This window comes from Manis pentadactyla, chromosome 14 (assembly GCF_030020395.1).
Source record: "Manis pentadactyla isolate mManPen7 chromosome 14, mManPen7.hap1, whole genome shotgun sequence".
Classification (NCBI taxonomy): Eukaryota; Metazoa; Chordata; class Mammalia; order Pholidota; family Manidae; genus Manis; species Manis pentadactyla.
In genome coordinates, this window is record NC_080032.1 from 25140805 (window position 1) to 25147998 (window position 7194).

The 7194-nt window shown below is 55.0% G+C and overlaps 1 long non-coding RNA gene across 1 annotated transcript; it reads left to right on the forward strand.

The window, feature by feature from the left end:
* Positions 1–1379: 1379 nt before the first annotated feature.
* LOC118930500 (uncharacterized) lies at positions 1380–3600 on the forward strand. The gene is made up of 3 exons (XR_008993629.1): positions 1380–1488; positions 1771–1898; positions 2729–3600. It is a non-coding gene; the product is annotated as an uncharacterized LOC118930500 (long non-coding RNA).
* Positions 3601–7194: the final 3594 nt, after the last annotated feature.

Consider the following 7194-nt stretch of genomic DNA (forward strand, 5'->3'; position numbering starts at 1 on the left):
CCTGTGGTTCTGTCTCCTGAGATCTGCAGTCTCTCTTTTCAAATCACTCTGTTATTTTATTATCTCATCTTACACACTCATTGCTGTTGAATCCATACTGCTATTGTTTCACTGAGAAAAAATTATAAGGAACCTTCTTCAATCCTAGAATCGTGCTGACTTTTTCTTCCTCTGCCCTCTTTTGCACGTTTCTCTGCCCCTCCTGCAGTGTGTTGGGGTGACCTTGACCTTACTATATCGGGCATAAGTCTCCAGCCACTTGCTGTCCTCTGATGTGATCCCTGGTAACTGAAGCAGATTTGCCTGCCTCTCCAGCTTCAGTCTGGAGATTTGCCCTTTTGTGGGGGTGGGGTGTGTTTGGGCACGACATGCACTCTGATAGCATATCTGGTGTAGCAGATGCTGCTACTTGCTTACCACATATCTATTCCCCTCTTCCTCATTTCTTACAAAACCTTGATTTTGTTCAGGGCAGCAATGTGCTCAGTTAAGAGCAAAATTTGTTATTCATAGCTTCTTCTGCAGTTAGGTATGACCATGTGATGTGGTTCTGGGGTATGGGGACTTAAGGGAAGTTTTCTTTCCAGGTACTGTCCCTCCCTCTGCCCCTCCGTCTTCCTCCTTCCTTCCTGAAGTGTGGTTTGATGGTGGGGGCTGCAGCATGCATTTTGTAACCAGGAAGAGAAGATCAGGGACATTCTCTTGCAGACATCTCAGCTATGACATTCTTAAGCCACTGAAACAAGGCCGAGCTCTGCCCAGTTCTGGATTTCTTCCTGAGTGTGTATGACTTTCTGGGAATTTTGTTGAAATGCACATTCTGGTGTAGCAGGTCCAAGGAGAGCCTGTTCTGACAATCTCATGGGTGATGCCGGTGCTGCTGGCCTGGGACCATGCTCAGAGGGACCAGCATTCTGATGGGTTCTCAGCTGCTCATGGCTGAACACAGCTCCTACTGGTATTCTGGGTGTCTGCTGTCTCCTGTAACAGGGTATGTCCCCTGAGGATTTCGGTCACTTGACTGTGGGGCTGCCCCTCTCCCTGGACAGTGGCCTCCTGCTCACGTGTGGACCTTCCCCTCCACATTCTTGTCACACCCTCTATCTCTCTGGTGCCCTTGGTGCCATTCCCTAGGCCTCAGCCTGAAGAAGGAAGAAATATAAGAATTTCCAGTGTTTGCTCCTCCTGTGTTTATGAGAATGCTCAGGATTTTGCTAACCCACCAGTCTTTCTCTTTAAAATAATTTTATTTGGTATCAAAATGACAATTATAATTTGGAGGGCATTGCTCAGCACTGTTATAGTGAGAAGTCATCGTTGGCTTGTCTCTTTGAGCACGTGTAATCTGTTTGCATCACTCAGCTTCCTGTTCTGTCTGCAAGAACCAGCTGCTGCTTGGGCTGGACAGGAGGCCTGTCTCTGCTTTGCACAAACGTACCACTCAGCTGGGGAGAGGGGCTGAGGGCAAGATCAAGGCCGTACACCAAGGTGAGTCAAATCCGTCAGACGGCAGCTGGGGAAGGCCAGGCAGCGGGAGGCCGGAGAACAGAGCTTTGGTCCCCTGGACTGTCCCCTTCCCCAGGAGGAGGAAAGAAGGGGCAGGGTCGTATCAGACTCCTTTCCTGAGGATTAAACAAATACGGCAACCAGGACAAAAATCCCATGGGTTGTTCTGACCCAGCCAAGATTTATTGACCCGGCTCCATGCACACCCAGTGCCGGGGGCTGAATGTGCTGAGAGCCCGGCTGACGTGGCCTTTCTCCTCGCAGGGCTGCTGGCTGAGGGGCATGCCAGGGAGCCGTGTTCTGACCCATGCGGACAGTTGGGAGGAAAACCTTGGAGCCCTGAGGGGTCCTGGCGGGGGGGCCCGATTGAGTGGGGGGTGTTCTCCTTGGCAGTGAGGCCTGACCTCAGTGTCTAGTGAGCTTGGAGAGGAGGCAGGGGAGGGGCTCTAGGCCGGGGGCCAGCACGTGTCAGCTCATGGAGCCACGTGGTCAGGCTGTCAGAGCGCAGGAGCTCTGTGGGGGGGCCAGAGTCCCCACAGAGGCTAGGTGCTCTCCTCCTCACGGTCACCATGAGAACATGCCCGCTCCTGGCTGCAGGATGAGAGCCTGCCGCCCCCAGGCTAGTGAGGAAATGCAGGGAGTGCGGAGGCCTATGTCGTTGGCCTGTGGGCACCAGAGGGTCGGGAAGCACCGAGGGGTCGGGCTGCAGATGTGGTCAGTTCTGCTTTGCCCAAGCATCTAGAACTGTGCAGGCAGCTCTAAAACTCCGCCTCAAGTTGGGGCTCAGTCAGAGGATGTGGTCCCTGCTGTGCAGGCCCAGGAAAGCATGGGGACAAGCCAGCAACAGATACCAGGATCTGCCAGGAGGACCTCAGGTGCTCGGGCGCCAGGAGGGCACTCAGGTAACTGGGCGCAGGTGTCTCCAGGAGGCCTTCCTCAGCAGGCATCTGGAAGCTCCCTCCAGGCCCACTGGGAGGGCTGTTTCTCCTTCAGAAGCACAAGTTCAAGTTCTAGCTTCTTGCTGGCCCCTCCCTCGCCCCTCTACCCGCGGGAGCTCACACTACCACCCGGTTCTGGTCTTTCCAAGGTTGGGGGTGATCTCAAGTTTCATTGATATGAAAACTCATTTTATTTTTAATGGTCTTCAGCCTGGAAGTTAGTAGATTTCAGGAGGCTCTTAAATAAATTGCCTAGAAATAAAGATGAGCTCCTTGGTTTACAGGGAAATGTAACCTGTCTTCACTCTGACGTTTGCTGAGACGTGGTCCAGGGGAGGCGCCAGCCCAAGGAGAGCAGGAAGGCAATTCCCGCATGTCCTGGTGGCTGCTGTGGGCTGGTGTGTCCTTGTGCCTGGGGTGGGACTGGCTGCTGCCTTCTTGTTGATGGTGCTGAAATCCCACCGCCCTAGACGGTCCTGTCTGTTGCACCAGGAGGGTCTGGGTGAGACTTGCTCTGCCTTCCTGCCCCAGCCTTCACCACATGGCTTGGCCAGTGAATGGGAACAGGCAACGTAGAGGGAGGGCAGGCCCTCTGGGTGGGCAGTGGGGTGAGAAGGTTGCAGGCTCACAAGCCAGGCCCCCTTCCTGGTATCACAATCCCTGGGGGTGACACTCTGTCCACCACAGGATACGGTCTTGGCTTCCTGCTGGGGGCAGGGTGTCTGAGGGCCTCCAAAGCCAGCTCTGCTTCCCTGGCCAGTGCGGCGGTGAGGAGCTGCGGCTTTACCAGCCGGCAACCCTTCCCCCCTCCAGTGGGCGCTGGTGGACACAGCGAAGCCCAGAAACATGCTCTGGCTGCTGCCCAACATAGGCCTGGCCATGGGCTGGGACCCCTCGGGCCCCACATCTGCGCTCCGTTCTGAAGGGCATCCCTTCCCAAGTGCCAAGACTCTGCCCGGGGACTGGGTCTGAGCACCTGGGGCTGCCTCTTTCTTCACAGCCACTGGGCTAGGCCACCTTGGGCTGCTGCCTTGGGGCTCCACTAAGAACGATTGCTTCTCTTTTAATTGAATGTGGAAATGTGCTCCATCCAAGCAGTACTGTTATTATTTGGTGCTGAATTTGAAGTAAAATTAAAATTAAAATTCCCAGCACTGGCTCGTCTGCAATCGTGAATCTCATCTCTGTTTGCCACATGGCAAGGCATGCAACCGTGGGACAGTCAGGCTGATGTATTCAGAAATGTAATTATATTTATAATTGGAAACATAAATTAGCTTCTTTTCTGGGGCTGGATCTAAATGTGGGGTGATGAGTGTGCTGTATGTGTGTGTAAGTGCATGTGTGCACACATGTGTTTGTGTACACACATGTACATGTACATCAACATATGTGTACGTGCCCATGTGTGTGTGCATGCCTGTCTAGCAGGTATTTAGAGGGCAGAAGTCCCATGTTGACCCACCCCTGGGCAGACTGGAGTGAGCAAGCAGGATACCACCCCTCCCTGCTCGGAAGGGTCCCTGGGCCTGGCCTCATTCTGGCTGTAGAAGGTGGACCCTGCTGTACTGGTGTCCAGGGAGGCTAGAAGCCATTCCCAGGGACCCTCCTCAGGGAGGGTGTGCAGGTTCTGCTCTTTGGGACAGAGAAAGTGTGCTAAGAAGGCTTCCTCCAGAGCAGCCCCCTGCCCCCTGATGTGGACACCACATTGCCCTGGGCCTGCCCTTGTTTGGCCAGCCCCCTCCTGCCCTTGCACCTTTGAGGTGGTGTCTGGCCAAGCGGATGGCAGTTGGTGAAAAGGTGGCTGACACCAGGCAACCTTCTCCCTGGCTAAGCAAACCCTGATTTTGTTCAGGCTTCAGGTGGCAGCAATGCACCGGGGGGCCAGTGCCCCCAACCCCCGAGAATTCTCACTTGGATGCAGCTGATAGTGCAATTCAGTCAGCCATGCTGGAGACTGGGGAGCCCCGGACCAGCCAGCCACCATGCTGATGGGACTTAGGGAGATGCCATAGCTGCCGGGAAGTGTCTGTCCTCCTACAGGGACATGAGAAAGAGCTGGCTCCAGAAGCTTTTAGATGGTGACACATGAAGACGGGCTGCCGGGAACTGGGTGGCTGCCTTGCAGCCCAAGGAGAAACCTTTGCTGGGTGCAGATGGGCCTGCCCAGCCAGCTTTCACCTTCCTTGGATAACAAGCTCCTCAAGTCTTGGCTGCCTTCACTTGGGTCTGTTTTAGCCTTTAGGAGGGTCCAGGACAGACCCATTAGCTGTGCAATTTTTACACTCAATTCAGAGTGAAGGCTTATTATGTAAAAAGTGGTGTGGTGGTGTATTGCCTCGTCTGCTTCTCCATGCAGGGACTCATAGGAACTCCGTTCCCCTCCACTCCCAGGAGGGGCCCCATAAGCTGAGTGCTCTGGCTGCCCACAGAGGAAGAGGGTGTGGGGGGCAGTTTCAGGCATGCGATGCTTTCCTGGAGTCCAAGACTTGCACAAAGTCCTTCATTGGTCAGAACTGCTCCTGGGAATGGAATTGCAGGCTTGGGCTGGAAGCACTCTGGCCTCTTCCCCAGATGACGGCCGGCCCTGCCCAGCCAGCCGGTTTGGGGGACTTTCAAGGGGGCTGGGCTGGCCCTTATTTTATTTGCCTGGAAAACATTTTGGACCACATCAGAGATTACAGAATGGCTATTATAGGTCAAATCTTGGTCATAGGACATGTTTTATTTTCTTATCTCTGCAGTGTGTTAGTAGTAAATACTTAAAAATCAGGACATTTTTCATGAAAACCAGGGTTTCTGGCTTTCTTCAAAAACCAGGAGTCCTGGCAGCACTGGGCCTGTGTGGTGCCAGCTGGTAGAGCTAAGTGGCAGCTACCACCCTTCAACAGGGGCAGGCCCACGCTTTGCCATAGTCCCCACCACTCCATACTTTGCCTGCCCCATCTGGGCACCAGCTGATATTCATAACATCTATGTTGGCTTTCTCCCCATTTCTCTACCCACTCACCCACCTGCCCACCCACCCATCTATTTACTGAGTACCCAGTCATGCAACATGGCTCCAAGAGCTTAGTGAATGCCACTGAGTGAAGACCCCTGCCCCCCAGGGCTTCCTTTACCTGCCTGGCACATCGGGTTTGTGGCCCTTGGGCCAACCTTTCAAGAGCTCCTGAGGGCCTGCCCTTCCCCCACTGTAGTCACTGCGCAGGTGTTCGAGACTGAGCGTCCAAGACCAGTGGCCTGCAGGGGGCTGCTTGGGTTTGCCTGGACCAGTTTCCCACCCTGCAGCCATTCATCCCCTAATGCCCTGGGGTGCTGCCTGGGTGGTGTTCAAGGTCGAGGGGCCTTGAAGCCTCAGGTGAGCATGTGACCAGCCTGGGCATGCTGTCACCCACTTCTGTCCATCTGAAGGTGGGGAAAGGCCATGTGACCAAGCCAAGTCAACCAGGTCACCTGAGCTGTGCCCACAGTGACGGGAAAGAGGTTCCCTCTGTCCCAGGGCTTGGACAGTATGGTAGCATCCTGTCATCAGGAGGGAAGACCAGCCTGGAAGTGGAGCTAGTGCCAGTGAGACATGGTCTCCGTGATGTCAGTGGAACCCCTGGACCAAGGTGAGCTGGAGCTCCTGCTATCTCTGCACGTTTTGGCCACATGTGCCAGTGCATCCCCTTTTTTGATTCAAGCCACTTTTAGGAGTGGCTTTCATTTTCTGTGACTGAACAGGTTCTGAAACCTGAGCTGCAGAGGAGAGAGGCTGGTGCCCAGGTCTGGTGGTGGGCTGACCTGGTACTGGGGGCAGAGCCCTCGCCTCGGGCCTTCTGGCCCATGGGGCTGGTGCTTCCACCCATGTCTGCACTACCTAGGGCTGTGAGCTGCTGCCATGGACAGGCAAGTCCTGTTGTGGCAAAGAAGGGTTCATGTGCCGCCCCTGTTGCTGGCCTGGACGGCCCGTCCCCACCCCTGCTGGTACCTGCAGCAGCCACCCAGCTGAGTTCAAAGCTGGCCATGCTTTCTTGAAGTCATCTCGGTAGATCTGGTCTCAAAGCCTTGAGGTCAAGGCCCCCTCAAGTGGCTCTGAGGAAGAAAGCAAGAAGGCTGTGCCTAGGCCTGTGACATGGCTAGGCTTCCAGAGCAGCAGGGAAGGCTGAGGCACACATGTTCACAGAAAATGCAGAAGTTCCTTTCATTTACATTAAGCAAATTCAGAGGCAGTGGGTCCGGCTGCCTGTCTGCTGGCTCACCCTCACAGCCTTGGTGCCCACGCTGGCATCTCAGCACCACACTGAGACCAGGATGCGCTCTGTGGTGCCCGGTGCCAGCGTCAGTGCTGCCCTGGGACTCGGCCACTGCCCGGCTTGGCCATGCCTTCCTGGATGACCCAGAGGTGTGGCCAGGCATCTCAGCTGTACCCACCCCAGGCTGGGCAGGCCACCCTGTCAGGCTGGAAGGAACAGCCCCCTCCTATCCCGTGCTGTCCTCAGGACTGGCTACACCACTCCCTGTACCCCCAGCTTCTGGGAAAACCAGCCCTTCTTCATACTTGGTTGGAGGCCTGAGTTGGGGGGCCCCTTGGCACTGACTGATATTGACATATTATTAATGCACACAGTTTACAATAGGTCCCATCGTGCCATGTCTCCACCATTACAGTATCACACGTGGGACTCACTCTGTTTATTTAATCCCCATAAAGCCCCATGAGGGAGGTTGTGTTATTGTACCCTGGGGCGAGGCAGCACTGGGGATG